We start from the raw sequence: 15,595 nt of genomic DNA, 5'->3' as shown, positions 1-15,595 counted from the left end.
CACACGCGCGCACACACACACCCCTCGGCGTCCCCCGCCGGCACCGTGCGCCGCGTCTCCCCGGGCAATTCACACACAAACAACTTAACCGCGCCTCCACCTCCCATCTACAAAAGTGTGCGCCTTCCCTGGAAATTCAGGTGGCACAACTTAGCACCGCCGCCCCTCGCCGCCCCGAGATCCAGCGCCGTCCCCGGCGGTTCCCGTACACACAGGCGCACAACTTCGCGTCCCCCCCGAAGGGAGGCGAGGGCGACCGGGGTGGTCCCGCCCGGGCGCTCCCCTCCCGGCCCGGCCGCACGGAAGCGGGGCTGCAGGCGCACCGGGCGGGAGGCGGCCGCGGGGTCCGCGCGCGCACAGGCGCACTCACGCCCCGCACAGCCCCCGAGCCTCGGCCCCCGCGCGCAGCCCCAGCCGGCTCCGCGCAGCCGGGCGCTCGCCGGGCGCCTGGGCCTCGGCCCCGGGCCGCCGAGGGGAGCGCAGCGGAGCCCGGCCCCGGCGGACCCTGGAAGGGAGAAGCCTCCAGCGCCCCGCGCCCCGCGCTCGCGTGCCCCCCTCCAGGGAGCCAGAGCAGGGCCCGGGGCCAGCGGGCGCCCGGGTCTGTCCCCAAACTTACCGGGCGCTGCGAGCGCCGCTGCCGCCGCTGGAGGACGCGCCGCTGCCGCCGCCGCTGCCGCCGCCGCCGCCGCCGCGGCCGCTCACCGGGCAGGCCCGGCTGGGGCCGGCAGGAGCGCGGCGAGGGCGCCGGGAACGGCTCGGCTCCGGCTGCTGCTCCGCGCCGCCCGGGGCTGGGGTCACCGCGCTGCGCCGGCGCTGCTCGCCCGCTCCGCCGCCGGGCCGCTGCTCGCCCGCCCGCCGCCCGGCCGCCTGCTCTCCCGGGCGCCCGCCGCCGCTCGCTTTTTTAATGTCCACAGACAGTGAAAAGGAACTCGGCGTTAGGGGGTGAGTAAGTGAATCAACTCGCCCGGAGCCGAGCAAGTTGAAGTGTCAGATTACATTGGCTATTCTATTTCCAAAGGGCCCCGCGCCGCCGGCCGCCCGCAAAAGCAGGCGCGGAACCACAGGCGGAACGGAGCGCAGCCGCCGCCGCCGCCGCCGCCGCCGCCGCCGCTCGGCTCCGCTCGGCTCGCGCTCTCCCAGCGCTCTCGCCGTTCACTCTCCCTCTTTCCTGTCCGCCTCCTCCTCTCCCTCGCCTTCCCTGGCCCCTTCTTTTGCTCCGTCTTCTCCGCTCCCGGGTCCCGGGCCCCCTCCCCAAGCTTCCCCCCCGGCTTGGCGCGTCACCCCTCACCCCGTCGCTCACCTCCCTCTGCTCTCCCCCCTCCTCCACTTGTCCCAGCCCCCCCCCCCCACCTCCCCGCTCCTGCAAGTTTAGAGTAGGAGAGAAATGCTGAGCCTCCGAGGGCACCACATTGGGGCGGGGGCAAAAGCCGCCCGGCACCCCGCGGCACCCCGTGGCTCGCGCGCCCGGGGCTGGAGGGCACGCGGGGCCGCGAACGCGGTCAGGTCCCCGCTTTGCGGGTGAGCGAGGTGCTAGCGAGGATCGCCCAAGCGTTCCCCCTGGAGGAGGCTTCGGGGTTGCTCCCAGAGCCCGGGCACCGACTGGCGGGGCGCGCAGAGGAAGCACCACCGCCCCCGGGGGCGGCGCTGGGGGACGTCGGGGCGCGGACCCGGGACAGCTGGGCAGGACCCGTGCGCACGGTCTGACCCCGCACCCCGTGCGGTCCGGGGACGTACGTGTGGATTCCCCGAGGCCCGCGGGCGGGGCGGGGCGGGGCGGGGGCGCGCCGGGGCGCAGGCCCGGCCCCCCCAGTCCCGGGCTGGGCACTGCCCCAGGCGCCGCGGAGAGCGCTGGCACCCACGAGGCGCGGTTGGGTGCGCCCACGCGCGGGGTTCCCCTCGCCGGCCCACCCCGACAGCCTCTCAGTGCGCACCCACCCTGGCTCCCGTCCACCGCCACTCACACGGAAACTCCTACACAAACGGCACACACGTCCGCGCCCACACTCAGTTTTACAAACACGCTTCCACACGCGCGCGCACAAACACGCACACACGGACACTTTCCCTCACCAACATACCCGCGTACCCGGCCATCGCGAGCACATTTACGCACACGCAACTGCACACACACACACATCAATGTGCAACCCCAAATACACACACACACACCCCCAAAGAAAACACACCAAAAAACCAGAAACACGAAACATCCCCCTGGGCATTAAACCCTCGCGCTCACGTACACATCCAAAGCCACATCCTCCCCGCCCCCCCGCCCCCCGGCCGGGATTTGCGGCACCCTCGGTCCCAGACCGTGACGGGCGCCCGCGCAGCACGGGCTGGACACACACACTCGCGCGCACGCGGCGCTCTCCTCCCCGCACAGGCGGGGGAGGCTTCGGCCCGGCGCCCGCCGCGGACTCCAGGTGTGGGCGCGGCTCCGCGCTCCGGGTTTTGCGGTCCGCCGCGGTGTCGGAGGCGAGGCGAGGAAGGGAGCTGGAATAACAAAGGCAAGTTGGGGAGAGCGCAAGGGGGCGCAGCCCGGGCCGGGCGGCGGGGGGAGCCCTGCAAGGCCCGGGCTCCGCCGGCTGCGAGGGTCTCGGGCGCCAGGAGCCGGAGGTGGGGAGGGCCGGGGCGGAGGGGGCGGAGGGGGCGGAGGGGCGGGGGGGCCGGCGAGGGGCGAGGGGCGGGGCCGCCGCGTGACGTCAGAGAACAATGACACCGCCGGGGGCGGGCGCCCGGAGGCAGCCCGGGCGGGGGTCTTCCCCGGGGACTGGGACGAGCGGAAGGCGTCCGGGACCGGCTGGGGCCGTTGCCTGGTTGACGAGGCCCGCTTGGGAGCGCGGACGTGCCACGCAGACCCGAGGATCGTCCAGGCCCCCGGGGCAGCGACCAGCGCCGACCCCGGGCCAGCGCGAGGAGCGGGCCCGGGTACCCTCCCCCCGCCCTATTTCAAAACATCCTTCAGTGGGCATCTCTGACCTCGGCTTGAACTCCTTCAGGGCCGGCTGGATCACTCCTGCCACCGCCGAGGGGTAGGAGGCAAAATGAATTTGCCAGCCTTGAATTCATTCTCAAGGCTTCGCTAGTCTGGCCGCCCGCGCGCGAACTCGGCTTGGATTCCTGAGGGCCCAGAGGACTGCAGCTCAGGTCCACAGGGGCGCGCGAGGGGACGCCGGGGAACCTGCTGGAAAATCCCCAGGGGGAATTCAGCCGCCCTATGCCATTAGCTGCAAGGGAAGGCACTCCTCTCCGGGGGGGCCTGGGTCTTTTGACCTGTCACATGGGCTGTTATCAAGCTGCTGTTCCTGCAGGGGTGGCAGCTGAGCACCCCTGGGGAAGGCGGATGGTATGAGAGCCTTCCAGACCTCTCAGGACACCAGGGAAGCATGGTCCCAGGACATTCCTGTGGGAGTACATTCCTGAACCCCTCCCCCTCCGCCTCTGCGCGGCCCAGGTTCATAAGTCAGGACAGGGGGGGGTAGCCTGAGAAACCCCTGAAGGCCTGACCCGGGGCTGGAAGGTGTAATCCAGCTCGCTGAGTGGTGGCTGGAGCCACAGCTGCTCCCCCTGGGAAATCTATAGCATCGCAGCAGCCGGAAAACTACCCTGCCACACACCCCGGGTCTAGACCCTCAGGACAGAGTTTCTGGGTTTAAGAGCCTGGAGGGCAAGGATCCAGCCTCAGCCAAGAACTAGATGGATCAGGATGGGTCAGGATGCTGTCCTCTCTACATCCCTGTCCAAATTCCTCAGTGAGTGATGTGGGCTCACTACCTCCAGGAAACAGGGAATGGAGGCAGCCTTGGGAGTGATCACTCATGTTCAGAAGCTCCTGTCCAGAAGACACCCACCTCCCCACCCTGCCATTCCCTTTACAGCTGAGAGCTAGCGTGCTACTGCAGAGGGCAGGGGAGCCAAGCCCAACACACAAAGCAGGCCAAGGGTAATTTCAGCTCTTCCTAGCTGGGCAAGCATGACACTTGATGGCAGCAAGTCTGAGAAACCTCACCTGGGCCCCCAGTCTGCCCAGGCCTCCTGGGGATCCTGGGCTCCAGGCCTTGGGACTCAGGCCCTTGCTGCCTCTATTCATTTTTCAGGGAAATAAGGCAGGCTGGATCCCTGTGGGGTCTTGGAAGAAGCTACGACTTACTTACTACCTACTGTGTGCTGGGTACTGTGGTGAGGGCCTCTCAGCATCGGTTCGTTGAATTCTCACACTGCCTTGAGTTAGGTGCTCTATTACGATCTCCACGTCTGAGAAAATTGCACTTTGAATCACGTGATCAACCAGGATTCAAACAGGCTCTCTTTAACAAAATTTCCCGTTGACCTCTTAGCCCAGTTCTGCGTCGTCATCCGTAGACTCTCTGGGTGGTTGGTCCTAGGAAAGTCGCTAGCCCTCTCTGGGCTTCTGTAAACCAACGGTGAGGTCTCATGGCAGTGGCCAGGTGTCTCTGGGGATTATGAGTCCTCCTGGCCCTGGCGTCTGTGGGCCTAGAGATCTGTGGGTGATGTGGAGGGGAAGGTGCTTTCACTTCCCAGCCACGGACAACTGGAAGACAGATCCCATTCAGCCAACACCAGACCCAGAAATCACATGGCTCCAGGAGCAGCTTGGTGCCCATCAGGAAGTTACAGAGGGCATAGGGCTGGCCTATGGGTGCCAACATGGGTGGGTGTAGGGGTCCTGCCTACACCCACCTTCAGAGTAGACTTACATTTTATTCATTGCCTTGTTTTCCAGGAACCATCAGCGGGGAAGAAAGCCATTGCTTAGGCCTAGGCCTGGGGAGTGGGGAGCCAGGAGGTCCAGGAAGCCAGGAGGAAGGCAGTGGTAAGAAGTTTTAGGTCTTGGGAGGAGCAGAGGACCTGTATAGGCTGCAGTGACTAGGGCTGCCTGGGCCAGGGACCCTCAGGGGGCTGGGGGAGTAGGGCACTGGCACACGTGAGGGTGAATTCCTATCTCTCCAGGACGGCCTTCTCTGTCTCCACAATTCACCCCTTCACTCCCCAAAAGGGAGCCCGAGGACTAAAAGGGCAGGAGGAGTGTACACTGTTGAGTGCTTCCTGTTTGCCAGATATTTCTCATCCCGTCCTCTCCACAAGCCAGAAAGTGTAATTCCCCACCAAGGACAAAGGCTCAGAGAGGTGAAGTGACCTGCTTCAGGTCCCACAGTTATTCAGTGGCTGGGGCTGGACCTCAGGGTTGAGAATGGGGACTTGGCTTCCTTCATCCCCAGGCTATGGTGCAGACAGAGTGACTTTCTGAGCCTTCTGGGGTGGATGGAGGAAAGACTCAGTCACCTGCCAGGGAATGACGGGGTCCCCTCCATGGTAGTGGGGTAACGGGGAGTTAAATTTAGTCTTCACACCTTGGTGGATCCAGGAGCCATTTGGTCCCTGCCCAGCTCTGAGGCAACTGTGTTTCTAGAGATGGGTGGTTGGGCCCAGCAGAGAGTAGATGTGCCCCTGAATATATCCAGCGCCCCTGGGCTGCCTCCTGCCTGTGTTCCAGTCCATTCTCCGAGGCCCTGCCTGCCCAGCCTCCTGGCCTTGGCTCTTATGACTTTTCCACCAGGAGTGCTGCCTTAGTTCCCATCATGGATCTCTGCCTCATGGTTCCAGATCCAGCTCAGCCACCACCCCCTTGTTCTCCTGGGAGGCCTGAAAGAGTCAACTGCTTCAGGAATTGGGACACCTTTGCTCCCAGTCCACCGCTGCCTGCCCGACTCGCTGTGTGTGTCTTGAGCACATCGCAGACTTTCTCTGTGCTCCTATTTCCCCATCTGTCAAATAGAGTATGGGACATGGGATATCCAGTGGTACTTCTGCCTCTGACTAAGCTACAGGGCACTTTTGGGTTTGGCAGGGGCGGGGGGGTGCTGCTTTGGGAAGCACCCTCAGAGGGTCTCCTTTGGCTGCATAGGGAAAGGAAAACATGTATTCAGAGGGGACCATCTAGGGCTGTGAGTAGGTAAGGACCTTAACACCTTGCTTCACAAGGTATGCTCATCCTCTGAGCCTTGCAATGAATGGCCTTCTCCCAGGGATGAAACTGAGCCCCGAAAGGAGGGGATGGCTTCCCCATGGCCACAGAGCTGGGAAGTGTCAGAGCTGGAACAAGAACCAGGTGTCCTGACCCAGAGCCATCTGGGAGCTAGGAGGTCCAGGCCGGCTAGGGGGTCTGGAACAAGCAACCCGAGGGGGATCAAGCCTCCTCCCTCTATCCTGACAGCTCCTCCACCCTGAGAGAAGAGTCCCTCCTCTCTGGCACTGTTGGGGGCAGGAGGAAGATCTCAGAGCCTCGACATCTCCCCTCCTCACGGGGACAGCAGTCTGCCAGCCTCAAGGCTCATACCCCCCTGCCCTGACCTGTGCGTGTAGCCACGCTGGGTGGCTTCTGGAATTACCAGCCTTATGTACATACTCTTACCTCATCATGCTCTTCCTGCCTCCTGGGACATACCCCTGCCAGCCTTCAAGGCCACATGTAGGGCCACGTGCTCAGAGGCCTGCCCTGATTGATAACTCTAACCTGGTCTCAGCCCCACGTGGTGCCGCCCTTGCCTCCAGCATGGTCATTACCATCGTAACAATTACCTATTAAGCTCTTACTGTGTGCCAGCCACGGAGGATCTCATGCACGCAAACTCCTTTCATCTTCACAGGAGCTGATTTTTTTTTTTTATTCATGGTAGTAACTTTTGCATTTTTACAGATGAGGAAACCGAGGCACAGGGGGTTTCATCGGCCCAGCGTGACACCTCACTAGGCAGGGCAATTATTTTGACGTGCACTGGTCTCCTCCTCCCTCCCCTACACACACAGTGCCTGGCTGAGACTGCAGGCCTGAGGATGGCCCACTGCTCTATCCCGTCACCCAGCATGGTGCCTGCGTGACTGACAGGCGGTCAAGTGCAGTGGGAGGTGCACGGGGCATGCAGGGATGAGCCGGACCCAGCCCCCCAGGAGCACCTATGCTATCAGAAAGAACTGCCCCCATCAAATACCCCTCTAAAAGTGTGGGGGATGGAGGAGAGTTGGCAGGGAGTGGGGACTGGGAAGGCAGGCTCTGCGGGGGAAACAGACCAGACTTGGGCCTGGACCTGCCCAAGTCACGCAGCAAGTGTGAGGCAGCAGCGGGGTGGGACCCTGGCTTCCCAGTGTGATGTGCCTCCTTGCACCTTGCAGCCAGCTGTGGGGTCCCTGAGTCTGTGCTGGTTTTCAAGGACACGCGGTCCCAGATGCCTCCATGATGCTGAGCTGTTCAATGAGTGGTTCCAGTTCTTCTCTCCCCTCTATTAAAAAATTTTTTTTAAAAGAAGAAGAAAGAAAGAAATCCAGGCATTGTTCCTGACTGCAGCTGGTGCCAACTAGAATCCCGCCGAACAGAATGGAGCCGAGAGCTGGGCCGCCAGGGGCCTGGCTGCTGACACAGGGCCTTTTCTATTTTGCTTTCCCCCGGGGGCCCAGGCTGACGTTTCGTCCCCTCCATGGGCACCCTCTCCACCTGCCTCCCTGGCCCCGGCTCTGAGTCTCCCGCTGCCTTCACCCTCTTTGCAAATATAAGATGCCACTTGGGAGGGCCGTGGAGCCCCGCCACCCCCTGCTTTCCTCCCTCATCCATCCACAACCCGGAGTGAGCTGGACCCCCTCCCTGCCCCCACTGCTCTACCAAGGGAGGGGGGGCCTTCGGATGCCTGTCTAGGAGAGTGGCAGGAATTCATTCTGCGTGGAATCTTTGGGAACCTTAGTTTGATTTCAGAATATACCAGGATTTTCCATCCCACCCCGGCCTGACTTGGCAAGTGCCAGTCCAAGCTCACCCGTTAAGGCAATTTGCGGTAGTGAAGGTTTGGGGGTTGGGAGGGGTGGGGTAGGGTGCCGGTGGCAACAAACAGCTCTGCAGGCACAAAAATGCTTTTTCAAGTTCCTGGTTTGCCTGCTGCCTCTGCTCCAAGAGACTTGGTCTTTGGAGGAAGAGGATTTCCCCAGACTCTCCCTGGCTGTCTTCATTTCAGCCTCCCCTCACTGCCCCCCTAGGACCCCGGGCTTCCGTTTTGCAACATCCCCCACCTCTGCCCTCCAAAGAGCTGGTCTGACCCAGATTACCCCAAGCATCTGCCCAAAGAGAGCGGCAGCCTGGCCACTATCCTGTGTCCCCTGGGGGCCGTCAAAGCCAGCTTCTTAAGCATCCCCTTCCCTCCTCCTGCGGGTACAACCCGTTAGAGTTCGTAAAGAGCGCTTTAGGTCCCACCTGAATCCCACAGCAGCCTCAAGAGGCAGGTGGAGATGCCACAACCCGCTTCGTAGAAAAATAAACTGAGGGTTCAAGAGGCCCAGTGGTTTGGCCAAAGTCACGCAGGAAGGGGCAGGGTTGGTATTTGAACCCCAGGCTTCTGCTTCCATGTCACTAAGGCAGAGTAGGGACCTGAGTGGTAATGGTCTCAGAGGATGGCTCTTCAAATGCCACCACAAGACAGGATCCCAGACGCACTGATTCGTCTGACAAACACTGAATCCCTGCAATGTGCCTGGCACAAAACTAGGCACTCAGGACCCGACAGTGAACAGACACAGAGGACAGCTTGTGTTCTGTGAGAGGAGAGACAGCAAGCAAACCGTGCAGGAAGGTGTCCCCGTCGCATATGGAGACCCGGATGCTGGTCCCAGTGTTGCCCCCAACCACCCGCGCGATGTTGGACAAGGCTCTCTGCCTGTGAAATCTGCAAACATGTGGCACCTTAAGCATGTCCTCGGGTCCCTGCCCCACTCCCAGCCTCGGAGTCAAGTGGTTAATGATTTCCTAGTGTGAATAATTACTCTGATTAATTTTTTCTCAAACCTGACTTCTCATAGGCTCTCAGAGCCAGAAAGGGGCTTCTGAGGTCATCGCAGCGAGAACCCCCTAGGCCTCATTCTTCTGCTTGCATCCTTCTGGCAACGGGGAGCTCGATCCCTTACAGGGCAGACACGGCTCGGTGGTGTGCGGATACGTGTTTAACACCTGGCTCTCCAGCGTGGGGAAACCCGCTTGGTGGCGTCTGCCGATTTCCGTGGTGTCAATACTCCCACCGTGGCCGATTTCCAGCTGCTGACTTAACCTTGACCGGCCCACGGAGTTGCTGAAAATCTAGCCGCAGGCTCTCGTGAGGCAGCCCTGCCCCGCAGGAAGGCCTGTGCACCTTCACGTGCTGGGAAGCTCTTCCTGCCAGGGAGCAAAACGTCTCATTATCAGGGGCTCCAGCCTGAAGGTCCTTGGGGCATCACAGGACAAGGGGAACCCCGGGCCCCGTGAAGCCCTTCAGAGAAGAGGAGTTGACTTCTGTCTCCCCAGGAGAGGGGAAGTTCCTGGGCCAAGCGGGGTCAGGGTGTACGCACCCTCCCTCTCTGCCTCTCCTTCCTCCCTCCCTTTCACAAACAGTCACTGGGCCTCCGTGACACATCGGGCACGTGCTGGGTGCTGTAGACCCGGTGACCCCGTCTCTGCTCACGCCGGCCCCTCCAACGGGAAGGGTGGCCCTCGGAGGCTGTGCTCAGATGTCACCGGCTCTCGAGGCTGCCCTGCCCTCCGCCCCTTCCCCTCCCGAGGCAGGCAGGCGCCCGCCCCCCCACAGCCCTTCTCGGGCCCTGTTTGCCACTTATCACTTCCTACCTTGGATTACAGCTATCTGTGTACTCGGCTTATCTCCCCGCCAGACTGAGAGGCAGCGGGCTCGCTGAAAGAGCGTGGACTTTGGAGCCCCGAGACCTGGCCCCGAATCCCAGCCTTGCCACTCACGGGGCGCGAGCCCCTCCTACCCCGCTCCTGTGGCCTCAGCCTCCCCGTCTGAAAAGTGGGGCTGGTCGTAACTACTTCCCAAGGTGGTCGGGCCATTAAATGAGATTAGAAACGTAAATCCCCCCTTCCTGTTCCTGTCTGGACTCCCATCCTCTGGGGGACAGAGGTCGTGTCTGGTGCTGCTCCGTGTCCTCCTGGTTGTAACAGCGGTGTATGTATTAACGACAATGGGGAACACGTACGGCAATGGCTACGTGCGGGGTATTGTTCTACGAACTCACACGTGTTAACACACTTCATTCTCACAACAGCCCCGTGGCGTCGGAACGGCTCCTCCCGTTCATAGATGTGCAACCTGAAGCGCAGAAAGGTTCGGTAACGAGCCCCAGTGCACACAGCAAGTGGGAGAGCTGAGATCTGAATCTAGGAAAATCCGCTCCAGGGCCTTACCTGTGAACGCTGTGGTTAAATGGCCACAGTGGGAGGCCTTGGAGGGGCTTATGGAGCCAGGTTGGGTGGGGGGCCGTGGGTGTCCACGGGGCGCCCTGGCCTGCTGACATTCTTGTCCTGTCCTGTGGGGTCGCGGTGGACAGAGAAGCTGCCGGTCTGTCCTCTAGGACGTCCTACGGGTCAAGAGGTTAGTGCCGAAGAGAGGAATGTCTCTAGGTCCCTGGGGGCAGGGGTCTGAGAGGCTGGGCAATCAGAGAAGGCTTCCTGGAAGAAGTGGCATTTGCAGTTGGCCTTGACAGATGAAGATGTGGGTGTGGAGGGACACCCAGAACAGCGGGGAGTGCAGGGGAGGAAGGGGTGTATTAGAGATTCACTCAGGTGTCCGTCTAGACCTTCCCCTGTGTCCCAGGGCGGGCCGTAGAGCAGATGAGGTGAATATGGGGAAGAGGGTGGTTAATCGTCCAGTCTGTGAGTCATAAAAAGCTGAGGGAACTGTTCCGGGGGCTCTGAGAGCCAGTACAGACCCTGAAGGGCCGAGGGCCAGTTGGGCTGCCCCTGGGGCCACTTGGCGTTTTGCTTCTTTATAAGCTACTCTGAACCCTCAAAGTCCCTGGCTCCTGAATCCAGCTCTGCCTCCTGGTTATATCTCTATGTTCCTCAGCTTCCCCATCTGCAGAATGGGCACAAAGAGTGGACCTCGGGAGCCTGTCGAGGGAGGAAAGGGGGCTGGCGGTGGGGCCGTGCCCGACACTCCTGGGGCAGATAGTGGGAGACATGGGAGCCGGAAGGGGGTGGGTGGGAGGAGCTCCGTATGCGTGGCCAGCGAGCGCCCAGCCTGCCAAGTTGGCTCAGGTTGTGCCCCGTGATTCTCCCGACACCACATGCTCCATTTTCCCGGCATTGCCAAAGGCTGCCCAGCTCTGCTGGATTAGACCCAACCGCCCTCCTAGGCTCCTGCCAGGACGGAGCCCAGCGGGCCGTGAGCTGACCCTGCTCCTCCCACCAGCCCGCTCTGGGCTCACGGTGCCCCTGCAGGTACCACTAATTGTACTAATGAATCCTCTGAGGGCATCGGTTGTGTGCCAAGGGCCGCATTAAATGCTTCCGTTATACTAACTAATTTAATCCCCACAACCACACTTGAAATGGGTGTCAAGAGAGGAAACAGGCATGGACAGGTTACAAGCCAGGTGGTCCCGCCGAGGTTGCAGGGCAGGAGGGGTGAAGCCTGAGGGGTGCAGGGAGCCCGTGGAGTCTGGCAGCAGGGCCTCCGAGGTGCAAGCCCGCACACCTTCTGGCTGTTTCCCTGCGGCGGTGGTGGCGGGGGGGGGGGGGGGGGGGGGGGGCTTCACTTTGCCTTCCTACTCGTTCCAGAGTTCACAAGCAGCTCCTCGGTGTCCGTGTGAGCCCGTATGTCCGCACACTGGACACCAGGGGCGTGCAGATGCTTGTAGATGACCCCACAGGAGTCTCTCTGTCACTGAGTCACAGACACACGTGTACAGGCACCGTGCCCACCCTGCCGCGGACACGAGAGCACGCGCACGTGCACACACACCTGCACTCACACCCAGGCACATACGTTCCTCTATCCCCAAAATGACCCGGTGGGCTCTGTGAACTCACGGTGCGTCCCCCCGGCCCCCAGCCCCTGTGGATGGCCCTCTGGCCCAGGCATCCTCACTCTTGTCCCTTCAAGCCCCTGGCTTCAGACTGTGGGTACCACACAGGTCTTGCCCGAATCGCTGCCCCGCTCTGCCTCCCTTTATAGGAACTGGGCCTGGGGGGGGCGCGGTGTGGTAGGGGTTTGGGGGTGGACGGCTACCCTTCCCCCACCCCCAGAGGCTGCAGAAGGAGCAGCAGGAAGAGGAGATAAATTAATCCTGGTCTCCCCTCCCCCTTGGGCTCTCTGTGATGCTAATTCTTTCTGCCTTTGATCCAGCCCAGGCCCCTAACTCTGAGCAGGAGCAGGCGCTGGGCCTGCCCTGAGATTAGGGCTGTCCTGGGTGAGGCCCCCAGGCATAGCCCCCCAGGCAGCAGGTTGGGATTTCTCTCTCCCGGGGAGGGGTCTTGGGGATTAGAGCTCCGGTTATTGACCCTGGCCTTTACAGCACACGCCCCTTTGCAGGAACATTCTCATCCCCTCTCCTCCCCAAGGGGCTCTGTGGTTCCCATTTTACATAGGAGCAGAGTGAGGCCCGGGGATGGAAGGACTCCAAGAGCTTCAGGCCAGTGGGTGGTGGGTCCAGACCCAGAGCCTAGCTCTCCTGGCCTCCGATCTCACCCTGTTTGCATTGGGGGTTTAGATTTGTTCCGGTGAGTTTTGCTGTTTTTCTTTAAACACTACTTATGGAGGATTCACTGTGTGCCAGGAACTGTGTCTTAAAAAGCCTCGTGTCCTCCAGCCCCCCCCACCCCGAGCAGCTCTGTGGGATCCCACTTTACAGGTAGGCAAGTACTGCTGCATGTAACTATGTGCTGTGTCTGCAGAGTCCGGGTTCAAATCCAGGACACAGGCCACCCGTAGTCCCTCACTGCACAGAAGGGACATTGAGACCCAGAGAGGGGAAGGAAATTGGCTGGGCATTCATCCCCTACCTTCCTAGCTACACCCGGTCTTGTTCTGGAAATGTCTGGAATCTTCTATGGACCTAGTGGAGCTGGGACAAGAGTCCAGATCCCACGCTGCCCCCGAGGACAGGGGTCCTTGTGAGGACAATCACTTGGCGACTCAGCTAATCACATAGAGGCCTGTCAGCCAAAGCGGCTTCAGAACAACCCTGTAAACCTGGGTATAAGTACAATTAAAACTTTTATTACATTCTATTTCATTCTATGTATAAAAGACTGTAAGCTATGAAACTCATTAGAGTGAACACTCATGACCCCCGTCCTGGAGAACTGGAAGCATTACAGACACGTCCCAGAGGGAGCCACTACCTGGAGCTCAGTCCTGACTCTCTTCCTCTTTTAAACAAACGGTCGTAGCACACGTGTGGGATCCTGGGCTAACCACTTCTGAGACACTGAATCACACGCTGCATTCCCAGGGGGAAGTGCCTTCTTTAAAGGGAAGGGTGGAGCTTTGAAGAGTAACTTGCACCCCCATGTGCCTCACCCCCCCTCCAGGAGCCACCCCTCTCCCTCAGGGGCTGCCATCTGCACCAGTTACCATGCTTGGGGGTTATTTGCCATGAGGTGCTCCATTTTGGCCTCCCCAGAGTTCCATAAAGGACATTTCCTCCTGGTGCAGCTAGCAGAAGCAGGGCAGGCCTGGGCGGCACACCACCCGAGGCATACCACCATGACTTTGCATGAGCTGTTCCCTTCACGGGGAATGCTTTTCCATCTAGTTGGCTTTGGAAAACCAGCTACTATGTTCAGCTCCAAGATTTCATTTGTTGGAAGGCCTTCCCTTGTGAAGCCTGTCCCGTGACTGCCCCCCCACCCCAAGGGTTGGCTGTGTCCTCCTCTACCCCATCAGAGTCCTTGGGTACCTTTCTGTCAGGCCTTGTCCTAGAAGAGATGTTCTAGAAGCTACCGAAAGTGGCCTTTATCCCTGGATCCCAGGCCCAGCTGGGTGTTGCACTGGGGCAGGTGCTTCCAGAGTGATTGAGATAATCAGGGTGAAGGTGAGAGCCCAAGGATATCCGTATGGCGCTCCATGGGCCACGACCTCAGAAGTCCTGCCTGGTTTGCTCCAAGGCCTGTGTGGATGGAGGATTCGGAGGCAAGGCCGGAAGGAGACTGCCCAGCCTGGGGGCTGCTGTTTACCCATTTGCTATGTCAATGTGTGCGTGCGCAACATGCGAGCAGGTCAATAGGTGTGGTCACAAGAGTGCACATGTCCACATGTGTGCTTACACACGGTTCCAGGTCCACAGGCCCTGCAGAGCATGCAGGGACACTTCCTTTTCCTGCTTCTCCACCCCACCCCCTGGAAAGTCTGTTTTCTTCTGAGTATCACACAAGTGATGGAGCACCCACTGTGTGCCAGCCCGGAGGGGTTGGCCACGTGGTGAGGGGGCCGGGTGCACCCAAGGGAAGAAGAATGACCATGCACTAGTCCTAAAAGCCAGGTGCCACTGTCTCCACTTCCCGGGTAAGGCTCCAGACGGCCTCAGGGAACAGAGAGGGACAGCAGGAGAGACGGGAGCCTGGGACCAGATGCCCTGATGCCAGTGCCGGATTCTCGGTCGTGGGTGCCGAGACCCCTACTTCCAAGGGAAACCTGGCGCCGGAGAGGCCACCCAGAATCCTCCCCAGCATCCTCCTCTCCTGCTGTTGGCAGCTGCACCTCTGGACGCCGTTCCCTGAGCGTCCTGCAGGGGGGCGCCATAGCCGTGCTGGCAGCAGGGTCGGGGTGCTCTGAGCTGGGTGGGGTGCAGAACAGCGTCAGACTAGGGAGCCCCACAGTCACACACATGAGCGTGGACGCACACATACACGAATGTGCACACGCAAACACACAAATGCTCACATGCACGCATGCCAAGTGGAAATTGCCTGACACTAGGCTTCTGCCTCCTGGTCCCGGCCTGCTCCTTCAACTCAGGCTGCCCTAAAAGGGACCCTATGGCTGCCAGCTCCCCTGTCTGCCCTCCACCTAAGAATCAGGACCCCGGGGGCTGAGGGAGACGATTGTAGGGGGATGAGATGCTCCAGTGGGCACCAGTCGCCTGCCCTTTCAGGCGGGAGGGTGACGTGGGTTAGCCTCCGTGAATGAGGGGGCCACAGAAAGGGACGATCGCTCTCTTTCCTTCCCCAGCACCTCAATGCATGCACCCCAGGGGTCCTGAGAGAAGGCCTCTTTCCCGTGATAAGGGCGGCACTGTGGTTTGGCAGTCAGATCCTTCGGCTCTGGACTCTGATCGTCCTGGGTGAGCCCAGGGTTCCTCACCTCTAGCTGTGGGGTTGTGGGCAGGTCGCTTCACTCCACTGAAGCTCGGTCCTGAACTTGTACCAGGAAGATGAACATGCTCACTTCACGGTGTTTGGAGATGGTGGGCCGGGCCAGGCCAGGAAACAGCCGTTGGAGTGCTCAGGGCTTGCTCTTGTAAGTGCTGTGCAAGGCAGAGCTGTGTTGCGTCCAGACCCCAGAACCACAGGACGTGGGCCTGCCTTACAGCTCCAGTGCAGGCTCCGTTTTACCAGCAGGGTGACCCTAGGGGGGAGAGTCACCACCGCCACCCCCCCAACCTCAGCATCCTCAGCCCCGAGAGAACATACCAATCTGAGGGGCACATGGGACTAGAATGACCGACCAGGTGGGAAGGGCCATGCAAATCACAAAGCTTGTGTCTCTTTTAAGGATGCAGGTGGGGGAACAGGTACTCATGGCCCCTCAATGGGACCCTGTCC

At 60.9% G+C, this 15,595-nt stretch overlaps 1 protein-coding gene and 1 long non-coding RNA gene across 10 annotated transcripts in view; one reads left to right on the top strand and one right to left on the bottom strand.

The window, feature by feature from the left end:
- ZMIZ1 (zinc finger MIZ-type containing 1) overlaps window positions 1-966 on the bottom strand; it is a 231,491-nt gene extending 230,525 nt beyond the window's left edge. For 7 of the 8 annotated variants that reach the window (XM_025434647.3, XM_025434652.3, XM_025434650.3 and 4 more), the window contains exon 1: window positions 617-964. The gene's annotated coding sequence lies outside the window, so the exon portion shown is untranslated. Of the gene's footprint in view, window positions 1-616 lie in introns of all 8 variants that reach the window. The other variant, XM_025434654.3, reaches the window with a different exon arrangement.
- A 1,766-nt stretch (window positions 967-2,732) lies between these two features.
- LOC112651537 (uncharacterized) lies at window positions 2,733-7,182 on the top strand. 2 transcript variants are annotated; one of them, XR_003130855.3, is made up of 4 exons: window positions 2,733-3,150; window positions 4,748-4,837; window positions 4,975-5,151; window positions 5,582-7,182. It is a non-coding gene; the product is annotated as an uncharacterized LOC112651537 (long non-coding RNA). The 2 variants fall into 2 exon arrangements; XR_003130853.3 differs by lacking the exon at window positions 4,975-5,151.
- The last annotated feature ends 8,413 nt before the right edge of the window (window positions 7,183-15,595 follow it).

The sequence above is a fragment of the Canis lupus genome, chromosome 4 (assembly GCF_003254725.2).
Source record: "Canis lupus dingo isolate Sandy chromosome 4, ASM325472v2, whole genome shotgun sequence".
In the NCBI taxonomy this organism is placed as follows: domain Eukaryota; kingdom Metazoa; phylum Chordata; class Mammalia; order Carnivora; family Canidae; genus Canis; species Canis lupus.
The sequence above is the reverse complement of the archived record's forward strand: the minus strand, read 5'-3'. Positions and strand labels throughout refer to the sequence as shown.